Source organism: Phyllobates terribilis, unplaced genomic scaffold (assembly GCF_046119375.1).
Source record: "Phyllobates terribilis strain yellow unplaced genomic scaffold, ASM4611937v1 Scaffold_7__3_contigs__length_470593459, whole genome shotgun sequence".
NCBI lineage: Eukaryota > Metazoa > Chordata > Amphibia > Anura > Dendrobatidae > Phyllobates > Phyllobates terribilis.
This window is the reverse complement of record NW_027362767.1, coordinates 405,503,751-405,528,931: the sequence shown is the minus strand read 5'-3', so window position 1 is coordinate 405,528,931 and position 25,181 is coordinate 405,503,751. Positions and strand designations below refer to the sequence as shown.

Below are 25,181 nucleotides of genomic sequence, written 5' to 3'. Positions count from 1 at the left end.
ACTGTGACCAGACCACATATTACCACCACATAGTGACCAAATAATGCCACATACAAGGATCAAATACCACCATACTGTGACCAGACCACATATTACCATCACATAGTAACTAGTGTTGAGCGAGTATGTTCTATTAACCCTTTCGCCGAGTATGCTCGGGCTGAGCTCCGAGTATTTATAGCTGCTCGGTGATATGGTTGAATCGCTCCCGTGTGCATGATTTGCAACTGTTTGACAGTTTTATTACATGTGAGGAATGTCTATTTCTTACACATTCCTCACATGTAATAAAACTGTCAAACAGTTGCAAATCATGCACACGGGAGCGATTCAACCATATCACCGAGAAGCTATAAATACTCGGAGCTCGGCCCTAGCATACTCGGACAGAACATACTCGCTCAACACTAATAGTAACCAAATAATACCACATACAAGGAACAAATACCACCACATCATGACCAGGCCACATATTACCACCACATAGTGACCAAATACTACAATACTGATCATTAATGAGAAAACACAATACTAATATTATCTTAAGTGCCATCATACACAGGAGCTCCGTATATAGTGTACAGTGTAAAGGTAATACAGAAATCACCAGTGACATTATAAACAGGAGCTCTGTATATGGTGTATAGTGAACAGGTAATGCAGGGATCACCAGTGACATTATACACAGGAGCTCTGTATATAGTGTAAATGTAATACAGGAATCACCAGTGACATCATACACAGAAGCTCTGTATATGGTGTATAGTGTAAAGGTAATACAGTGATCACCAGTGACATTATACACAGGAGCTCTGTATATAATGTATAGTGTAAAGGAAATACAGTGATCACCAGTGACATTATACATAGGAGCTCTGTATATCATGTATAGTGTACAAGTAATACAGGGATCACCAGTGACATTATACACAAGAGCTCTGTATATGGTGTATAGCATACAGGTAATACAGTGATCACCGGTGACATTATACACAGGAGCTCTGTATATAGTGTATAGTGTAAAGGTAATACAGTGATCAGCAGTGACATTATACACAGAAGCTCTGTATATAGTATATAATGTAAAGGTAATACAGTGATCAGCAGTGACATTATACACAGAAGCTCTGTATATAGTGTATAGTGTAAAGGTAATACAGTGATCACCAGTGACATTATACATAGGAGCTCTGTATATGGTGTGTAGTGTACAAGTAATACAGGGATCACCAGTGACATAATACACAAGAGCTCTGTATATGGTGTAAAGCGTACAGGTAATACAGTGATCACCGGTGACATTATACACAGGAGCTCTGTATATAGTGTATAGTGTAAAGGTAATACAGTGATCACCAGTGACATTATACACAGGAGCTCTGTATATAGTGTATAGTGTAAAGGTAATACAGTGATCAGCAGTGACATTATACACAGAAACTCTGTATATAGTGTATAGTGTAAAGGTAATACAGTGATCACCAGTGACATTATACACAGGAGCTCTGTATATGGTGTATAGTGTACAAGTAATACAGGGATCAACAGTGACCTTATACACAAGAGCTCTGTATATGGCGTATAGCGTACAGGTAATACAGTGATCACTGGTGACATTATACACAGGAGCTCTGTATATAGTGTCAGTGTACAGATAATACAGTGATCACCAGTGACATTATACACAGGAGCTCTGTACATAGTATATAGTGTACAGGTAATACAGGGATCACCAGTGACATTATGCACAGGAGCTCTGTATATAGTGTCAGTGTACAGATAATACAGTGATCACCGGTGACATAATACACAGGAGCTCTGTATATAGTGTATAGTGTAAAGGTAATACAGTGATCATCAGTGATATTATACACAGGAGCTCGGTATATAGTGTATAGTGTAAAGGTAATACAGTGATCAGCAGTGACATTATACACAGAAACTCTGTATATGGTGTATAGTGTACAAGTAATACAGGGATTACAAGTGACATTATACACAAGAGCTCTGTATATGGTGTATAGCGTACAGGTAATACAGTGATCACCAGTGACATTATACACAGGAGCTCTGTATATAGTGTCAGTGTACAGATAATACAGTGATCACCAGTGACATTATACACAGGAGCTCTGAACATAGTGTATAGTGTAAAGGTAATACAGTGATCAGCAGTGACATTATACACAGAAACTCTGTATATGGTGTATAGTGTACAAGTAATACAGGGATTACAAGTGACATTATACACAAGAGCTCTGTATATTGTGTATAGCGTAAAGGTAATACAGTGATCACCGGTGACATTATACACAGAAGCTCTGTATATAGTGTATAGTGTAAAGGTAATACAGTGATCACCAGTGACATTATACATAGGAGCTCTGTATATGGTGTATTGTGTACAAGTAATACAGGGATCAACAGTGACATTATACACAAGAGCTCTGTATATGGTGTATAGCGTACAGGTAATACAGTGATCACCGGTGACATTATACACAGGAGTTCTGCATATAGTGTATAGTGTAAAGGTAATACAGTGATCACCAGTGACATTATACACAGGAGCTCTGTATATAGTGTATAGTGTAAAGGTAATACAGTGATCACCAGTGACATTATACACAGGAGCTCTGTGTATAGTGTCAGTGTAGAGGTAATACAGGGATCACCAGTGACATTATACACAGGAGCTGTGTATATAGTGTCAGTGTACAGATAATACAGTGATCACCAGTGACATTATACACAGGAGCTCTGTATAGTGTCAGTGTACAGATAATACAGTGATCACCAGTGACATTATACACAGGAGCTCTGTACATAGTGTCAGTGTACAGATAATACTGTGATCACCAGTGACATTATACACAGGAACTCTGTATATAGTGTCAGTGAGCAGATAATACAGTGATCACCAGTGACATTATACACAGGAACTCAGTATATAGTGTATAGTGTAAAGGTAATATAGTGATCACCAGTGACATTATACACAGGAGCTCTGTATATAGAGTCAGTGTACAGGTAATACAGGGATCACCAGCGACATTATGCACAGGAGCTCTGAATATAGTGTCAGTGTACAGATAATACAGTGATCAACAGTGACAATATACACAGGAGCTCTGTATATAGTATATAATGTACAGGTAATTCAGTGATCACCGGTGACATTATACACAGGAGCTCTGCATGTAGTGTCAGTGTACTGGTAATACAGGGATCACCAGTGACATTATACACAGGAGCTCTGTACATAGTATATAGTGTAAAGTGTCAGTGTATAGATAACACACTGACTCACCAGTGACGTCTATAGTTGAAATCCTTCATCTTCGCTTTTCTTGTTCATTCAGCACACACCGCCATCACTTCTTCTAGCCAGGACTCATCTCTGCAGAAAATAACACAGTTATCTAGAGCACTACTACTTCCAGAGCACATTCCTCACTTTTTACTCAACTTATACACTATGCTGATGAATACAGGCCTTTACTGTCCCCAATCCCCCAGTCTCAATACATCATTTACTGTCCCCACCCTCAATTCATTTGCTGTCCCCCATTTCCCAGTCTCAATTCTTTATCATTTGCTCTTCCCCCCAGCCTCAATTTATTATAATTTGCTGTACCCCACCCTCAGTTCATTTTCTGTCCCCTCTACCCTTAATTCATTATCATTTGCTGTACTCCACCCTCAAATCATCATTATTTGCTATCCTCACCTCCCCACCCTCAATTCATCATTTGTTGTCCCCTGTCCCCAACCCTCAATTCATCATTTGCTGTCCCCCACCCCCAGTTCATCATTATTTGCACTCCCCCACCTCAATACATCGTCAATCACTGTTCCCCCATCCCACACCCTCAATTCATCATCCTTTGCTCGCCCAAGTCCATTAAAAATTAATTTTATTAAAAAAAGAAAAAAAAAAGTTTTTCATACTTACCTCTCATACAATCCCCTGCAGGCGCAGCTCCACTTCTGGTATCCTGGCGAGTGGTGCGCGTACATGCTGGAGCATGCGCGATGACATCATTGCATATGCGCCATCACCAGCACATTACGGAAGAAGGGAGGGACTCCCTTGGAGCTGCACGGCTGTTCCTTGGATCTCCAGCAAGGCTCCCTGCACCGAGATGTGTGCCGCCGATGGCAGCGCGCTGACACACAATACTTTATTATACTCTGGGGCCCGGTGAGCAGAAGCACAAGAGTTTGGGCCCAGACTACGTCCGGGTCCCCCATCTTTACTTCTGTTCACCGGGCCCCATACAACAGTAAGGGCAGTAATGCCCTGATGGCGGTCCTGTATATATATGACATGCTATCTGTTCTATAGTTGCATGTATTGTCCATTATCTATGTATTGAAGGGGTTTCACTCGCTTTCAGGCTGCTGGTCACGTTCACACGGGTACAAGAAGGCAATGCAGTTCAGTCTAAGCAGGTGAAGTTTATTATCTCCATAAATTTCTGAGGACCCCAGGCAAAACAAAACAGCCTTTCTGGCATAATAGTATAATAGAAAAAAACATTGTCCTCAGCAAATACAGGGTAACCTGTTTACAATTAAGTCCATTCAAGTCTGCAAAGAATCACATGTTCCTTTGCTTTTACAGAGCCAAGTCCCATAGGTGTTTTCACCTTTATTGCCAGAAAACTCTGGAGCAACTCAACAGCCCTTTTAAACCAGCAACACCTCCTGGATTAAAGGATGGGAACGACCAGTCCCGCCCAGCTCTTCCAGCTGTTCCTAAAATCCAGACCCATTAAACACCTCTAAGCACTATACGTACCTCCTTCTCCGGGTTTCACATCACCGAGGCTAGACACCTCAGTGACATATACTGTATACTATTATATATGTATATTATTATTACTATTATTATTATGTTTTACCTATATACCATAAAGTTACCAGTTGGGAAGCACTATTATAACTACTATTACTACTTATAAAAATAATTATAAATGCAGATTATTCAGTTTTAGCCTTTCTGAAGCTTTCTGTGCCTTGTGACAGTGTTTCATGTATGTATTATATCGCTGTCCTTATCAATTCATGTCACTTTTATTATTTTATTTTGTTACTGTGTATGAAGTTATGAAGCGTATTACTGTAATTAATATGTATCTAATATTAGCGGTGGTGTATTCCCTATTAGCCGTCATGCACTCTATGATTCATGAGTCCTTATTATTGTTATATTCACTCTTAGTCACTTTTAGCTGTTTTGAAGCTTTCTGTGTAGAGCATGTGTATCGTTTATGTATTTTATTAGTGTCGCACTCCTTATGAGACTTATATATTATTATATTGACTATTATCTGTTATGCTTTTATATCTAGTCTCTTTGTATCATGCACTTATTTTTAATTTTTATGCATCTATTTTATTATTGCCTTGTATTCCCTATTATCTGTATGCATACTGTTCTTTTTGTAGTGTTTATGTACCATGTAGGTATTTTATTATTGTCCTTATGTATCTATTTCCTATTAACTTCAGGTATACATTCTGTATGTAGCCTCTATGGATCATGTAGGTATTTTATTAATGCCCTTTTGTGCCCTTGTATTATTATTCATTATTTTATTATCATTATTCTCCATATTTTCGGTATTGCTTTCTATGTGCATGGTCTATGTATCATGTATATGTTCTATTAGTTTATTTATGTATTTATCATTATTATTATCCTTATAATTATTACATTACTTCTACTAGCTGTAGAAAGGAGTTCTGTTTGTATTCTGTATTTTATTTGTGTTCTCCTATTTATTTATTTATCTACTATTATGACTATGGGGCAGCACGGTGGCTCAGTGGTTAGCACTACAGCCTTGCAGCGCTGGGGTCCTGGGTCAAATTCCACCAAGGATGACATCTGCAAGGAGTTTGTATGTTCTCCACATGTTTGCCTGGGTTTCCTCCAGGTTCTCCGATTTCTTCCCACACTCTAAAGACATACTGATAGGGAATGTAGATTGTGAGCCCCAATGGGGACAGTGATGATAATGTCTGTAAAGTGCTGCAGAATATGATGGTGCTATATGAGCAAAGCATAATAAACTATTATTACATTATTTCTACTATTAGCTGTATTTGTGCTTTCTGTATGTAGTGTCACTGTATTTATTGGTGTCCTACATATCTTTTAATATTATAGTCCATATTATATGTTATGTTTTCTATGTGCAGTATCTATGTATCATGTATATGTTCTATTAGTGTCTATGTATTTATCATTATTATTATTATTATTATCAACATTATGATGATTACGTTTCTCCTATTAGCTGTAGATATGAGTTCTGTTCGCATTATGTACGGGTTTATTAGTGTCCTCCGATTTATTATTATTAGTTCCCCTATTAGCTGTAGTTCTGCTTTATGTGTAGTGTCTATGTATTATGTATATATTGGTGTCCTATTCATTATTATTAGCATCATTATGATTATTACATTACTTCCCCTATTATCTGTAGATATTACTTCTGTTTGGATTATGTTTGTATTTTATTAGTGTCGTCCTATGTATTTATTAATATTAGTATTACTACATTATTTACCCTATTAGCTGTAGATCAGTTTTCAAGGTAGTGTCTCTGTATTATTTATCTATTATTATTGTTATTATCATCATGATTATTGCTATTATTACATTACTTCCCCTATTAGCTGTAGATATTAGTTCTGTTTGGATTATGCTTGTATTTTATTAGTGTCGTCCTATGTATTTATATTTATTATTATTATTACTACATTATTTCCCCTATTAGCTGTAGATCAGCTTTCGGTTTAGTGTCTCTGTATTATGTATTTTGTGCATTTATTATCATTATTAATTATTATTACATGACTTCCCCTATTAGTGGTAGATCTGATTCTATGCAGTGTATCTGTATTATTATTATCTGTAGTTGTGTTTTTTCTGTGCCGTCTCTGTATTATGCATGTTTTATTATTATTATTATTATTATTATTATTATATTATCCTCTAGTTGTGTTTTCTCTGTATTATGTATTTATTATTATTTTATTATTAGCTGTGTTTTCTCTGTATTAAGTATTTATTATTATTATATTATTATTATCTAGTTGTGTTTTCTCTGTATTATGTATGTTTTATTATTATTATTATTATCCTCTAGTTGTGTTTTCTGTGTATAATGTATTTATTATATTATTATCTAGTTGTGTTTTCTGTGTATAATGTATTTATTATATTATTATCTAGTTGTGTTTTGTCTGTGCTGTCCCTGTACAGGGTATTAGTGTCCTGTTACCTTTGCTGTCTGCTCCCTGTGGTACATTGTGTCTGTGCCTTCCTGCCTGCCATCACCATCATGCACACGTATGTGGTAGTCGCCCCTGTGTAGTCGCCCCTGTGGCCACACATGTCCTGGCAGGCTGGCACTGCTGTGGGCAGACATTGCACGTGTGAGCCCGGTCTCTGCTGTGGTGCAGTGCTGGAGCCTGGCAGCGGACTCCTCCTATCCCAGCAGCCCCCTCCCTCCCAGCCTCGTCCTCCCTCCCTGTCACCTCCAGCCTCCCCCACCCCAAACACCCAGACTCAGCGAGCGAGGAGTGGATGCGCCGCTCGGTCCTCCCGGGGCTCGGATGTGCGCCCGCTTCCTGCCTCTCGGGGGGCCGCCGAGCAGTGCGCAGTGCTGGGGGCAGCAGGATGGCCTGGGATCATTAGCCGGGGATTGGAGCTATGGATGGAGCCCATCGTGCCCTTTGAATGCCCCTTCCGTGCCAGCTGGTTGCTTGAGGCGGGGGCTGCTGCAGCAGGCGGATGGCATGGCGCAGAGAGCCCAGCGGAAGGTAGGTGCCACACTGCGGTGCCAGCCTCTCCTCCTCAGCCTCCTGATGCTGGTGGCCGCACCACTTCTCCTGGATGTCTCTTTTTTGGGTTGTGGGTGTCTAGTGACTGTCATTGGCGGTCTCTCTCCATGGCCGGCCTGTCTCTACTCTCCAGTCTATGCAGAGACTGTCTCTGTGCTGGGCTCTCTCCATGGTCAGCCTGTCTCTGTTCTCCAGTCTATGCAGAGACTGTCTCTGTGCTGGGCTGTCTCTGACATTCCCTGTAAGCTCTGGCTTGCTGACTCCATGTTTGGCAGCTTCTCATGCCCCTGTCCATGGTGATGAACATTTCTTACCATGGTCTTGATCTCACCCCTCCTGCCCAGGGCACAGCTCTCCAGAGTCCAGGTGCTGACCCTGCTACACTGGATGTTACTGGACCTGTCCTGGTCCATGGAGAAGACTCTACTCTAGTCCATCTCCTTCCCTGTCCTTGGTAATAAACCTCCTCTAATCAATATCAATAAACCTGCTCCTGTCCATATTACTACACCTGCGCCTATCTGAACCTGCTCTAGTCCATATTGCTGCCCCTGCCCTCGATGCTAAACCTGTTATAGTCCATGTTAATACTTCTATCAATGGTGCTGGACCTGCTCTAGCCCAGATTGCTGCCCCCCTCCATGGTGCTGGACTTGCTCTAGTCTATGATACTGGACATATCCTTGGCGCTGAACTTGTTCTAGTCAATATTACTAAACCTGCTCCTGTTTATATTGCTGAACCTGTTCTAGTCCATATTACTGCCTTTAGCAATATGGCTGCCCCATCCATAGTGCTAAATGTGCTGAAATCCATATTGATGCCCTTCTCTAGGGTGCTGGACCTGTTCTAGCCCATATTACTGCCCTTCTCCATGGTGCTGGACCTGGTCTATCCCATATTACTGCCCTTCTCCATGGTGCTGGACCTGCTGTATCCCATATTACTGCCCCTGTCTATGGTGCTGGACCTGTTCTAGCCCATATTACTGCCCTTCTCCATGGTGCTAGACCAGGTCTATCCCATATTACTGCCCCTGTCTATGGTGCTGGACCTGTTCTAGCCCATATTACTGCCCTTCTCCATGGTACTAGACCAGGTCTATCCCATATTACTGCCCTTCTCTATGGTGCTAGACCAGGTCCATCCCATATTACTGCCCTTCTCTAGGGTGCTGGACCTGTTCTAGCCCATATTACTGCCCATTTATTCTATGCAAAACCTGTCCTAGTCCATATTAATACCTCTATCAATGGTGCTTGACCTCCCCTAGTCTATGTAATTGGACATACCATTGGTGCTGCACTTGTTCTAGTGAATATTACTAAACCTGCTCCTATTTATATAGCTGAACAAGTTCTAGTCCATATTGCTTCCTCTAGTCTCATCCAGGGTGCTAAATTTGCTTGCATCCATATTACTGTCCCTCTCCATGGTGCTGGACCTGTTCTGGTCCATATTACTGCCCCTTACCTCCATGCTAAACCTACTCTAGTCCATATTACTGCCCCTTACCTCCATGCTAAACCTACTCTAGTCTGTATTACTGCCCCTGTCCTCCATGCTAAACCTACTCTAGTCCATATTACTGCCCCTTACCTCCATGCTAAACCTACTCTAGTCTGTATTACTGCCCCTGTCCTCCATGTTAAACCTACTCTAGTCCATATTACTGCCCCTGTCCTCCATGCTAAACCTACTCTAGTCCATGTTAATCAATAGTGTTGGGCTTGTACTAGTCCATATTACTAAACCTGCTCCTATCAATGTTGCTGAACCAGTTCTAGTCCATATTGATGCCCTTTCATATAAACCTAGCCTAGTCCAGATTACTATCCATTGTGCTGATCCGATTCAAGTCCATATTATTACCTCTGTCCATGGTGCTGAACCTGCTTTAGTCCGTATTCATGGTGGTGATCTCTCATCTTATTGCTCGGCATACCCCTGTGTACCCATCTGCCCATATTGATGAACAACCTTTTCTATAAAGGGTCTATGATGCTGCTGAACATGTCCATGTCTCTGAACTGTCTTATCTTCCACTGAATCGGATTTTTTGAACCTAGAAATCAGCATCCGTGTCATGATCTAAGAAGTCAGTGTGTATGTCACGTCGTGTACTCACAATGCAGGTCATTAACATACAGCGTTACATCTTATAATAGCAGGCATCCATCAGCCTACATGGTAACAACCTGGAACATGTGAGCTGCAAATAACAAGACTGTGAGACATGTCAGAAGCAACTAACACCTTCCAAATCTGAAAATTACCATTAATATGCATATAACAGCTCCGAAACTGAATCCGTTTATGATAAATAGTTTGCATACCCCTCAGAGGTGACATCCACATATATGCTTCTCCCCTTGAGACATGCATCCCACCATCTTATCACTAGTCAGCATTCTACATCAAAAAGCCTAGGAACATGTTGTTTTTTTCTCCTTGATACATGATACCAGCATAAATCTTCTAGCCTTGACACATATGAGCAGCTTATAAAAAAAGACGCTCGCCAATATCATCCTTTATACCTATGTCCTGCGCTAGCCCCCAGGATGCACTTTACAGTCTGTATGTATCATGGCATGATGATGTTACATAGAATCGCATGCAAGGTTGTGATACACCAGCACAGATCTAATAGCGTCAGCAGTGCATAAAGCAACGTGATCATCGCTGGTGAGCAAATAGGTAGGAAACGGATTGCTAATGTCATTAATACAGATTACATCGTCAGGAGGGAATAAACTGGATCTCATTTGTTTACACAGAAGGTTTATGTTTATTTGTAAATATATAGGAGACATGATACAATCTCAGTCAGTATTATACTATGCTGTAAGCAGGGCTGCTACATTCAGAGTCCGGGATGATACATTGTGTCAACGTGTTACATATGTAACTAATGGTAAAAATGTGCATTAGTCAGATCTTCTAAGAGCTAAAGTTCTGGAATCTAATGGTCAGTAGATCATAGAACGTACAGTCAATATGGTTTTCTGGTGGTTTTAGCATTGGAAGCAATGAGATTATTCATACTTGACTTGGTTTGTTGTGATTAAAGGAAATGTTAACCCAAAAGGGGTACCCTTCATCAATCAACCAAAAGAGAGAGCAACTACAAAGAGCGTCTGTCACTGTGGAGGACCCAGCATGTCTGTGCATTTCATTAAAAGTGCATATGGGTATCATATAATGCTTCATTTCTTTTGGGTGGTACTGTGGAATTAAAGGGAAGGAGAAAAAATAGTGTGAAAACCATTAGTATTCGCATAGGAACCCTTGTAGACATAGTTATGAATAATGGTTGCTAACCCAAAACGCATAAGCTTATGGATCCTTAATCATTTTTCTCTTTTTTTGCTTGTTCCCACCATTTTTTAATTGCACAGTAAAAGTGATGTTTTAACATTTTCTCATTGGTGCTGGAGAGTCCAGTCCTCATGGACCCTTCTTCCACTGCAGGATTAAACACTTGCTTCGATTGCCTACACATACTATAGATGATTGCAGTAGGACACCCTGACATATCATCAAGGGACTAGAGTTTTCAACTGGATTTTTTTTTTTTTTTTGGAAAAAAATCGCGGACAACCAACATTTTTTTTATGAACACATTGGAAAACCATAAAAAAAATCATTAGGATTTTAAGTGATATATGTCTACAGTCCATAATACTGATATTAAAGTGGTTGAAGTAAAAGAAAACTCCAGCTGTTTTCCAAATAAAATGAAACGCTTTATACGAATATCTTTACAATTCTGACATTCTCCAGTATGACCAAATAAATTGCATTCTTTCTTTGGAAAAATCCCATACTTGAAGTTAAATGATTGCCTGCTCCCGGCGACGGAAAATCCTAACAGTGTGCACTGTGCACACTGTGAGGATTTACAAGTCTGCAGTCATGTAGAGAGCCTGGACAACCCATTTAATGGAATTTTTTTCCCAAAAAATAATACATTTTATGTGGATATACTGGAGAATTTCGCAAAGTTAAAGATGTTGGAAGAAAGAATTTTATTTGGAAAATGTTCGGAGTTTCCTTTTCCTTGAACCTTTGCTGAGCCACATCGGGTAGCAATGGCTTTCTCCATGCCGAGAATTTTCCAATAGCCTTCACAGCTGGTTACTATTCTGTACCATGGTTAAATTAAAGGGGCTGTCCAGGGTCTCTACATGCCTACAGCCTTGTGAATCCTTGCAGTGAGCACAGTGTGCGCTGTTAGGATTCTCTGGTGCCAGTGCTGAGAGCGGGCAGTCATTTGACCCCCAAGTATGAGATTTGTATACTTCCGGTCACATTCCGACTAAACTTTCCTGGCCTCACTCAATACACTTGCATCGAGCGAGGCCGCAATGTCTAGTCTGCACGTGACCGAATGTGTGCAAATCACAATCTACTGGCACCAGTTAATCCTCACAGTGCGCACACTGCACAAACACATAGAGTGACTGCAGATTTGTGAATCCTTGCAGTGAGCACAGTGTACGCTGTTAGGATTCTTTGGTGCCAGCGCTGAGAGTGGGCAGTCATTTGACCCCAAGTATGAGATTTATATACTTCCGGTCACATTCTGACTAGACTTGCCTGGCCTCACTCAATACACTTGCATTGAGCAAGGCCGCAATGTCTAGTCTGCACGTAACCGCATGTATGCAAATCACATGCTACCGGCACCGGTTAATCCTGACAGCGCGCTCACTGCACACACACGTAGAGTGACTGCAGACTTGAACCTCGAGGCTCGACAACCCTTTTAATGCAACATTTACTGGAAAATAATGATAATAAAGATCTTAATAATCTGCACAAGCTTCATAAAAATCTTGGACACATCTGATTTTTTTTTTATGGGCAGGGTAAAAAAAAAAATGCACATAAAAGGGACCCGTCTAACATGAAGCCATTGTCCAAAGTGAACGTCCATTTTTAATGTATCAGTGTTACAAAGGGTATAATAGCATTACATGTATGCATATGTTGCATCCGTGCTATCTGAGACTTATTAGCTCTTTATGTCTCTTTCTTTGCTCGCGCTCTCTTTTCAGTCTCCATCTCCCGTCTCTCATTATACAGTAGATGTCTTTTATTTACCGTTCATGTACAAAATTAACTTAGTACAACTGTCCTTCAAGTCAACTGGAGTGTGGGAAAAAAAAAAGAAGAAAACCCTTAATTAAGATCAGGCGTTTATCTCGCTCATCGTCAAGTCTTGCAACTTTCCGGTTTGTTAATGTCATTAGTACTTTTATGTAACCCATATTGTATTTTAGGTTTGCTGTTTATTTGCATAATGAGCACAATCTGTGAGATCCTGTTACAAACATCATCAGGAACGAACTCGGGAGCATATGTTACTGACGACGGGGGCTTCCTGGGAAAACGACATGAACTTGATGATGATCGCTGGGGAGACGGGTTGTCCTATCAGTGCCAGAGTTTGAACATAGGCTCAGTGGGAGAAACCTAGAAAAACGTGCGCAGACTAAATATAGAGGAGTTATCCCCACCAGCCAATCAGATTGCAGTCTTTTCTGATGGATCCCTGATTTATGTCAGTTAGAATTTGATTGGTTGTTAGAGGTTTGTGTTAAAATTGCCATAGTTTGGAAAAATCACAACCAACAAATGAAGGTCAGAAAGGAGAGCTGGTAGATTACTTCCGTATTTAGTGATTTCACAAAGTTTTGCCCCTTTTTTATAGTTTGTGCTGCATTTTGACTACATTACCCCCCAGTGGCAAAATTTGAAGCTTGTGGGCCCCAATTCAAAATTTCCAACAGGGCCCCCAACTATCGTGGTATTGGTCTTCTAATATGGGTCAAAGGGAACATTTGGGCTCCTTAGGCTCCAGGACCCGGGTGTGGCTGCAACCCCCAGACCTATTATAGTGACGCCCCTTATTACCCCTCCATTCTGCCCATCAGTAGTTTCTTGACCATGCATTTGCTTTGTTCTTTGGTGCTAAATCTTCTGTTCGGTCTTCATTTACAATTGTGTACTCTTGGCTGATAAGTAGCTTAAAAAAATACACAATTTTGTGATACTCTGTTGGGGAATGTTTATGCTACATGTGGCCATCTGCTGGTTGTGATGTGAACTGCTGAGGGTTTTGTTACTACAACAGGGTAATGCATTGGACTTCATTTATGAGAAATTGTAGTCCTTAGACAATAAAAAAAAATGGTGATCACATCTGTATCTAGTCAACTCTAAGATATTTCTTCCGACTTGAAACCACTTCTCCATCTTCTTATTACTTTGGTCCCTTCTAAGTTATCCATAGAAAAAATTGTTAGACAACCAACCAGACTTAAAGGGGTTATTAAGGCAAAATCAAGAATTCCCCAGTGGCTTGGTATGTTAAAAAACAAATGAAGCAATAATCACCTCCCGCCACCTACCAGGATCCAGCACCGGCCGCACCGTGGTCGTCATTTTTACCTGCTGGAAGTCATCGGCAGGACCGCTAGGACCGGTGATTTCTGCAACGTCCAGGTGTTGCGTCATCAGTGTCTACGTAAGTCTCTTGACTGTAGTGGCAAATCACTGGTCTCAGCGGTCAGGCTGCTGCCACTTTAAACCATGACAATTCCTGCCGGTGTAGCGCCAACCACACAGCGTCCTGCGCTGGATCCAGATAAGTGGTTGGATGGAGTATCGCTTCCATTGCTTTTTAACATGCCCAGACAACCCCTTTAAGCCGTGCGGCTAGCAGAAAATCTAGACCAGGGATGTGAAACTCAAACATACACAGGGCCAAAATGAAAAACTTGGACCTAGTTGCGGACCAACAGAATAATGGGCCCCACATAGTCCTCCATACAGAATAATGGCCCCACATAGTCCTCCATAGAGTATAATGGGCCCCACTTAGTCCTCCATACAGAATAATGGTCCCACATAGTCATCTATACAGTATAATGGGCCCCACATAGTCCTCCATACAGTATAATGGGCCCCACATAGTCCTCCATACAGAATAATGGTCCCACATAGTCCTCCATACAGTATAATGGGCGCCACATACTCCTCCATACAGAATAATTGCCCCACATAGTCCTCATACAGAATAGTGGCCCCACATAGTCCTACATACAGTATAATGGTCCCACATAGTCCTCCATACAGTATAATGGGCCCCACATAGTGCTTCATACAGAATAATGGGCCCTACATAGTCCTCCATACAGAATAATGGGCCCCACATAGTCCTACATACAGAATAATGGCCCCACATAGTCCTCCTTACAGAATAATGTTCCCACATAGTCCTCCATACAGTATAATGGGCACTACATACTCCTCCATACAGTATAATGGTCCCACATAGTCCTCCATACAGTATAATGGACCCCACACAGTCCTCCATACAGTATAATGGGCCCCACATAGTCCTCCATACAGTATAATGGGCACCACATACTCCTCCATTCAGAATAATGGCCCCACATAGTCCTCCATACAGAATAGTGGCCCCACATAGTCCTACATACAGTATAATGGTCCCACATAGTCCTCCATACAGTATAATGGGCCCCACATAGTGCTTCATACAGAATAATGGGCCCTACATAGTCCTCCATACAGAATAATGGGCCCCACATAGTCCTACATACAGAATAATGGCCCCACATAGTCCTCCTTACAGAATAATGTTCCCACATAGTCCTCCATACAGTATAATGGGCACTACATACTCCTCCATACAGTATAATGGTCCCACATAGTCCTCCATACAGTATAATGGACCCCACACAGTCCTCCATACAGTATAATGGGCCCCACATAGTCCTCCATACAGTATAATGGGCACCACATACTCCTCCATTCAGAATAATGGCCCCACATAGTCCTCCATACAGAATAGTGGCCCCACATAGTCCTCCATACAGTATAATGGTCGCACATAGTCCTCCATACAGTATAATGGGCCCCACATAGTCCTCCATACAGTATAAAGGCCCCACATACTCCTCCATATAGTATAATTGGCCCCACTTAATCCTCCATGCAGTATAATGGGCCCCACTTAATCCTCTATACAGTATATTGGGCCCCACATAGTCCTCCATACAGTATAATGGGCCCCTCATAGTCCTCCATACAGTATAATGGGCCCCACATAGTCCTCCATGCAGTATAATTGGCCCCACTTAATCCTCTATACAGTATAATGGGCCCCACATAGTCCTCCATACAGTATAATGGGCCCCACATAGTCCTCCATGCAGTATAATGGGCCCCACTTAATCCTCTATACAGTATAATGGGCCCCACATAGTCCTCCATACAGTATAACGGGCCCCACACAGTCCTCCATACAGTATAATGGGCCCCACATAGTCCTCCATACAGTATAATGGGCCCCACATAGTCCTCCATGCAGTATAATGGGCCCTACTTAATCCTCTATACAGTATAATGGGCCCCACATAGTCCTCCATACAGTATAATGGGCCCCACATAGTCCTCCATACAGAATAATGGCCTCACATAGTCCTCCATACAGAATAATGGGCCCCGCATAGTCCTCCATACAGTATAATGGGCCCCACATAGTCCTCCATACAGTATAATGGTCCCCACGTAGTCCTCCATACAGAATAATGGGCCCAACATAGTCCTCCATACAGTATAATGGGCCCCACATAGTCCTCCATGCAGTATAATGGGCCCCACTTAATCCTCTATACGGTATAATGGGCCCCACATAGTCCTCCATACAGTATAATGGGCCCCACATAGTCCTCCATACAATATAATGGGCCCCACTTAATCCTCCATGCAGTATAATGGGCCCCACTTAATCCTCTATACAGTATAATGGGCCCCACATAGTCCTCCATACAGTATAATGGGCCCCACATAGTCCTCCATACAGTATAATGGGCCCCACATAGTCCTCTATACAGTATAATGGGCCCCACATAGTCCTCCATACAGTATAATGGGCCCCACATAGTACTCCATGCAGTATAATGGGCCCCACATAGTCCTCCATACAGTATAATGGGCCCCACATAGTCCTCCATACAGAATAATGGCCTCACATAGTCCTCCATACAGAATAATGGGCCCCACATAGTCCTCCATACAGTATAATGGGCCCCTCATAGTCCTCCATACAGTATAATGGTCCCCACGTAGTCCTCCATACAGAATAATGGGCCCAACATAGTCCTCCATACAGTATAATGGGCCCCACATAGTCCTCCATACAGTATAATGGGCCCCGCATAGTCCTCCATACAGAATAATAGGCCCCACATAGTCCTCCATACAGAATAATGGGCCCCACATAGTCCTCCATACAGTATAATGGGCCCAGCATAGTTCTCCTTGCAGTATAATGGGCCCCGCATAGTCCTCCATACAGAATAATAGGCCCCACATAGTCCTCCATACAGAATAATGGGCCCCACATAGTCCTCCATACAGTATAATGGGCCCCACATAGTCCTCCATACAGTATAATGGGCCCCGCATAGTCTTCCATACAGAATAATAGGCCCCACATAGTCCTCCATACAGTATAATGGGCCCCACATAGTCCTCCATACAGTATAATGGGCCCCACATAGTCCTCCATACAGTATAATGGCCCCACATAGTCCTCCATACAGTATAATAGGCCCCACATAGTCCTCCATACAGTATAATGGGCCCCGCATAGTCCTCCATACAGTATAATGGGCCCACATAGTCCTCCATACAGTATAATAGGCCCCACATAGTCCTCCATACAGTATAATGGGCCCCACATAGTTCTCCATGCAGTATAATGGGCCCCACTTAATCCTCTATACAGTATAATGACCCCACATAGTCCTCCATACAGAATAATGGCCCCACATAGTCCTCCGTACAGAATAATGGCCCCACATAGTCCTCCATACAGTATAATGGGCCCCACATAGTCCTCCATACAGTATAATGGGCCCATATAGAGGTGGTGATTCTGGTGCGGGCCAAATAAAACCACCATTATGTGAGCCACAGTAAAGGCCCTCATACACATTAGACCGACGTCGGCTGAAGCCTCCGATATCGGGGGGCTCGGCCAATGTGTATGGGGGTCTCCTGACCCTCCCCTGACAATCTAACTTCTGATTACCAACTCTTTTATTCTTGGAGAAATATGCCGCCGTCGAAGGAGTCTGGCAGAACGCTCCTTCGCATGCGGGGGTCTAGAGAGCTGCCAATTGTTCACCCAACAACTATCTATTGCGTGTGGGGGGCTTAAAGAGGTATTGCCATCTCCAAGATCCTATCCCAATATGTAGTAAGTGTAATACTAATAATATTACCAAATACCTCCAATTAGAAATGTAGTATAGTTTTTCTGATTCACTATGTCTCTTTCCTCATGTGCAGGGCATTGCAGGACCTTAGGTATCCATGGTTATGACCACTGATATAGTGACTGTTAGTTAGCTAACCCCCCATGCAACAATGCCAACCGATGGACCCAATGGTGTCTGTTGGGTTCTGCCAAGGATGCAGCATTATTTCTTACATCTGGGACTGAATTTGCTTCCAGGACTCCGAATTGAGCCCCCAACGTGGATGTAAGCAGGATTGTACCAGCCCATTAGTAGATTACTAGCACCTGTAGTGACTGTGTGTAGATGCGTTGCTGCCATGTCTGTCATCTCTTGCATTGTAGTTCCTTCCCCATCTTAAAAATCTTCCATCAATTTCAGCTATGAGCAATGAATCGTGTGTCATCTATCTGATGAGTCCTCGTAGACGGCAGCGCTGTCTGTAATAGTCCCGATCTCTGGTCTGTAATTTTCTGATAATAGTAAGTGGCAATAAATAATCACCATGGAGTCCATGGCATGTCCTGATCTCAGATCTGATCCACTAATGCTGCGGTGCAGCCATCGGTGCAGTATCACAGGTAGTACAGGTAGAGAGCAGTATAGTACATGTAGTACAGATAGACAGCAGTACAGTACATGTAGTACAGGTAGAGCACAGTACAGTACATGAAGTACAGGTAGAGAGCAGTATAGTACATGTAGTACAGGTAGACAGCAGTACAGTACATGTAGTACAGGTAGAGCACAGTACAGTACATGTAGTACAGGTAGAGAGCAGTACAGTACATGTTGTACAGGTAGAGAGCAGTACAGTACATGTAGTACAGGTAGAGAACAGTACAGGACATGTAGTACAGGTAGAGAGCAGTATAGTACACATAATAGAGGTAGAGAGCAGCACAGTACATGTATTACAGGTAGATCGCAGTACAGTACATGTAGTACAGGTAGAGAGAGGTACAGTACATGTAGTACAGGTAGAGAGCAGTACAGTACATGTAGTACAGGTAGAAAGCAGTACAGTACAGTTAGAGAGCAGTACAGTACATGTATTACAGGTTGAGAGCTGTACAGTACATGTAGGGCAGGTAGAGAGCCGTACAGTACATGTAGGGCAGGTAGACAGCAGTACACAGTACATGTAGTACAGGTAGAGAACAGTACAGTACATGTAGTACAGGTAGAGAGCAGTACATGTAGTACATGTAGTACAGATAGAGAACAGTACAGTACATGTAGTACAGGTAGAGCGCAGTACAGTACATGTAGTATAGGTAGAGAGCGGTACAGTACATGTAGTACAGGTAGAGAGCGGTACAGTACATGTAGTACAGGTAGAGAGCAGTTCAGTGTATGTAGTACAGGTAGAGAGCAGTTCAGTACACATAATACAGGTAGAGAGCAGTACAGTACATGTAGTACAGGTAGAGAGCGGAACAGTACATGTAGTAAAGGTAGAGAGCGGTACAGTACATGTAGTACAGGTAGAGAGCAGTTCAGTACACATAATACAGGTAGAGAGCGGTACAGTACATGTAGTACAGGTAGAGAGCAGTTCAGTACACATAATACAGGTAGAGAACAGTACAGTACATGTAGTACAGATAGAGAGCAGTACAGTACATGTAGTACAGGTAGAGAGCAGTACAGTACACGTATTACAGGTAGAGAACAGTACAGTACATGTAGTACAGGTAGAGAACAGTACAGTACATGAAGTACAGGTAGAGAGCAGTACAGTACATGTGGTAAAGGTACAGTGCAGTACAGTACATGTAGTACAGGTAGAGGGCAGTACAGTACATGAAGTACAGGTGGAGAACAGTACAGTACCTGTAGTACAGGTAGAGAGCAGTACAGTACATGTGGTAAAGGTAGAGAGCAGTACACAGTACATGTAGTACAGATAGAGAACAGTACAGTACATGTGGTAAAGGTACAGCGCAGTACAGTACATGTATTACAGGTAGAGAACAGTACAGTACATGTAGTACAGGTAGAGAGCAGTACAGTACATGTAGTACAGGTAGAGAGCAGTACAGTACATGTAGGGCAGGTAGAGAGCAGTACACAGTTCATGTAGTACAGATAGAGAATAGTACAGTACATGTGGTAAAGGTACAGCGCAGTACAGTACATGTATTACAGGTAGAGAACAGTACAGTACATGTAGTACAGGTAGAGAGCAGTACAGTACATGTAGTACAGGTAGAGAACAGTACAGTACATGTATTACAGGTAGATCACAGTACAGTACATGTAGCACAGGTAGAGAGCTGTACAGTACATGTGGTAAAGGTACAGTGCAGTACAGTACATGTATTACAGGTAGAGAGCAGTACAGTACATGTAGGGCAGGTAGAGAGAAGTACACAGTTCATGTAGTACAGATAGAGAACAGTACAGTACATGTAGTACAGGTAGAGAGCAGTACAGTAAATGTGGTAAAGGTACAGCACAGTACAGTACATGAATTACAGGTAGATCGCAGTACAGTACATGTAGTACAGGTAGAAAGCAGTACAGTACATGTAGTACAGGTAGAGAGCAGTACAGTACAGGTAGTACAGGTAGAGCACAGTACAGTACATGTAGTACAGGTAGAAAGCAGTACAGTACATGTAGTACAGGTAGAGCACAGTACAGGACATGTAGTACAGGTAGAGAGCAGTACAGTACAGGTAGAGAGCAGTACAGTACATGTAGTACAGGTAGAGCGCAGTACAGTACATGTAGTACAGGTAGAAAGCAGTACAGTACATGTAGTACAGGTAGAGAGCAGTACAGTACATGTAGTACAGGTAGAGCACAGTACAGTAAATGTAGTACAGGTAGAGAGCGGTACAGTACATGTAGTACAGGTAGAGCACAGTACAGGACATGTAGTACAGGTAGAGAGCAGTACAGTGCAGGTAGAGAGCAGTACAGTACATGTAGTACAGGTAGAGCGCAGTACAGGACATGTAGTACAGGTAGAGAGCAGTACAGTACAGATAGAAAGCAGTACAGTACATGTAGTACAGGTAGAGAGCAGTACAGTACATGTAGTACAGGTAGAGCACAGTACAGTACATGTAGTACAGGTAGAGAGCGGTACAGTACATGTAGTACAGGTAGAGCACAGTACAGGACATGTAGTACAGGTAGAGAGCAGTACAGTACAGGTAGAGAGCAGTACAGTACAGGTAGAGAGCAGTACAGTACATGTAGTACAGGTAGAGCGCAGTACACAGTACAGTACATGAAGCATTGATGGACGCTCTACAGAAAATGTCTGTTTGTTGTTCCTGGTGAACAGTCAGGAGCATGGTACCCGGGGAATGAGGCGCTGATCTTCTTCAGGTCCTGTGGGGTCAGCAGGAGACAATTGTATTCTCCAGGTACATCAAAGCCCCAAACCCTCTGGGAATAATAATCCCCCGTACACATAACCGTCCTCATAAACTAAGTGGATCTGAGAGTGAAATGAATATGTAGTGAGATCCTGTAAGTGCAGCACAATCGTCCTTTCATTACAGCAATGATCTGGGAGCAGCCGCGCTACATTTGCAGACTTTGCTCCTTCAGTTCTTCCTTTAAACCACAATTACCATGCATATGAGATTTGTGTATGGATAATGAGCTTGTTTAATGGCAGCGAGCACTTTTTATGAGAACATACCCATAAAAGCAGTGACAAACAAAGGCATAAACTTTGTATGAATTCAACTCTGCACAAATGGCTGCCCTATTGTCCTGATGCAGATGAAATGCCTCCATTTTCTTATTTTTAAAGCTTGAGTCAAATGTGACCTTTCATACTTTTCCTCTTAACTTGACATATCCCAAGATGAATGACTCTAGATGCCCAGCTAAGAAAAGAAAAAAAAAAGATTTTGTGATACTCTGTTGGGAGATGTTTATGCTGTATGTTTCTGTATGTGGCCACCTGGTGGTTTTGATGTTAATAGCAGGCTGTTGAGGGTATTGCTAGCATGTGATGATAACATATTTAATTTGTATGAGAAATTGGCATCTTTAAAGGGTTATTCCAAAAAAATCAAGTTATCCCCTATCCCTAGGGAGTAACTTGCACAAATTTTGACCACTGGGACCCCCAGTGTTCCTAAAATTGGGTTTTTTGAAACCCTGAGAACGGGGCTCTGCAGCCCCATCTTGAATGAAGCAGGGGTGCTCATGATCTCCACTTTTTTCATTGTCTTAGGGGCTGCCGACAAAAATGGAACAATGTTCTCGTCTCAGTCTCAATGACAGTGAATGGAGTGGAAGTTGAACATGAGCACCTCCATTATCAAGATGGCTCTAAGGGTCCCAGTGGTCAGACCCTCATTGGTCAGCAAATTATCCTACATCAGATGAAGTTAATTTAGGTGGACAACCCTAGTGGCTAGTAATTGGCTCCAAAATCACCTCCAGGTTGGGTTGTCTTCTGCAGGACTTTGGGGACCATTGGTGGTGTGTGTATGTTCCAGTCTGATTCTGGTGCTTGTCTTGTGGCAAGCATGTTTTCCACGTTCCACGTAGCCCCTCCTTGGCCAATGGCCCAGTAACGTGCCCAGATTAGTCTGGTGTTGATGGTGGTGGTGATGCCAGACCTGGAAACTGCTGTGGTTGCCTATTTTTCTTTTAACGACCTTCAGCTCACTCTCGAGCCATGGCGACTTGATTGATGGACACTGTAGGAAGATCAATCTTGGGCAAGCCTAGATAGGTCCACCAAGGTCTTCTCCACTGTTATCTTGATAGTATCAAGCCATTGAGTTGCTGGTCTTCTTCTTCGCCTTTTCCCTTCTACTCTTCCAACCATGATGTCCTTCTCCAGTGGTTGCCTATTGGAGAAACATTCAATGATATTCCCTCACATTGTAATTTCCGTTGGGTTGATGATGACAATATTCATTATGTTGCTATAATTGGACAAAAGGAAACTCTGCAGAATTGTGCAATTAGGACTTAATTAGAGAATTGCCCCCTTGTTATTACAGTAGACCTAGGAGTCATGGTTGTGTAACAACCACACGTTGATGACCACGGCCCTCCATCATCGCATTACGTATCTACTGTACAATGCTAAAGAAGACAACTGTGTAAGGAAACAATGGGTCCCGGCAATTACATCTCCGATGTGTAAGCTCCCGTCACGCTCATCACACTGACCCAGTTGCCATCTTTTCTAATTATATTATTTGTCTCCTTCATCTGGATGACATTATATGCTTAAACGTGACAAAGAAGCCTTGCGTGTGCCACGGGGTCTCGCCCCGCTCCTGTGACTTTGGTATAAAAACCGTCCTAGAGAAGCCGGCTCTGGTGACAGTGATCGGAGTCTATAATTGTGGAAATGTTAAAGAGCAGCTTCCCTTAAATGACAACATTTCCTGGAATTATATGGCGCTCAGTTGCCCTCTGGTATCTTTTAATATTTCATGGCATATTTAGTCTTCTGCACAGAATATTGGTTTATATTGTCATGCGATGCGCCCAGCACTGCGACTTCACTCCATTCACTAGGGCACAAATAAAAGGGACCTCTACCCTCAGACGACCACTGGTTCACCGCTATTCTACTACTCAAGGGGATCCCTGGAGGTCGGACGTCCATCAATATCGCATGGACGGACTATTCTGTAGAAAACCCCATTAATCTATGAATCCACATATTGGTTCCCATCCCAATGTATGTATCATGTTCCACTGCCCAGTAGTGATGTGCGGATCGATAGGTATTCGAATCTGCTGGTTTTATAAAATTTTCCCCAAAAATTTGATTTGCTAACTAAATGTTCTTTATTATGCGTTGGGGTCTCTACAGACCCCAAAGCATAATAGATGGAATGAAAAAATATACAAAAAACTTATACCTCACCGCTCACCTCTACGGCCGCTCGGTGCTCAATGCCAAGAGTCCGGTCTTCTTTCTGCCGTAACGGGCCACATCTCCATCTTTTCCTCTATAGGCCAGGACTTCCAGCCCGGTCACTGCGCATTGTAGGGTCACGGCGCATGTCATAACGTCACCATCTTCCAACATTCGGTGACCTAGCTGGAAGTCCTAGCTTATGGTGACGAGACCTGAGATGCGGCTCGCAATGACGAAAAGAAGGTGACCAGACGGCGGGCAACAAGCAACGGGCTGTCCGGAGAGATGATCGGTGAGATGAGTGTTCGTTTTTTCTTCCTTTTTTTTTAACTCTTCGCTCTATATGGTTCACCGAAATGGCGGGCAAACTTTTTTTTTTTTCTGAATCGAAACATATAGTGTTTTGATTCACATAGAATCATGAATTTCAGGAAATTCGTCCAGAACTCAATCCTCCCCGGATTAATCCTCTCATCTCTACTCCCTATTGTTTGATTAAGTCAAAGATGAAGAAAACTTCATCTTTTATATGCCGCTTCGTATTCTTTAATGGCTTATCATCTACTAAATGGATAAATGTGCTGACATGACTTCTAAGTAGCAAATATCACAAAACGATGAAATAATGAACTCAGTAGCAGCCGATAAATGGTTAAAGGGAACGTGTCATCAGAAAACGACCCATTGTATAAAGTTGGTTTTTGAGTTACATGCTTTCTTCTTTTCTAATTTTTGGCAATTTTGTTTTTCATATCTTTTTTTCATATATCTTTTGTCTTACTTTATAGGATTGTGAAAGTTTATTTTCAGAAACAAGACAACCCCTAAAAAATCTTGCAATTTTCACATTGACCACTGGGGTTATTTTAGACTCATATCTCCTCTCCTTTCAGGAAGAGTTTTCAGCAGGCTCCTTATCATCAGAGGCAGGTAACACTTCTATACACAGCTGATAACACAGGATCCACCAATCACAATAGGTGATGTCAGAGTACCCCCTGCTCCCTCTTCCTTCACATTGACCACTGGAGCCATCTTATACTTGTAGACGACCATAGTTTCTGTCCATCAAAACATCGGATGGCACTTGGACCAGTGTTATTCTGCGGGGCCGTCTG

At 42.3% G+C, this 25,181-nt stretch overlaps 1 protein-coding gene across 2 annotated transcripts in view; it reads left to right on the top strand.

Annotated features, from left to right (window-relative positions):
- Window positions 1-7,520: 7,520 nt before the first annotated feature.
- Window positions 7,521-25,181, top strand: part of LRFN1 (leucine rich repeat and fibronectin type III domain containing 1) — a 300,005-nt gene continuing 282,344 nt past the window's right edge. For both annotated transcript variants that reach the window (XM_073641697.1, XM_073641696.1), the window contains exon 1: window positions 7,521-7,839. The gene's annotated coding sequence lies outside the window, so the exon portion shown is untranslated. The remainder of the gene's footprint in view (window positions 7,840-25,181) is intronic.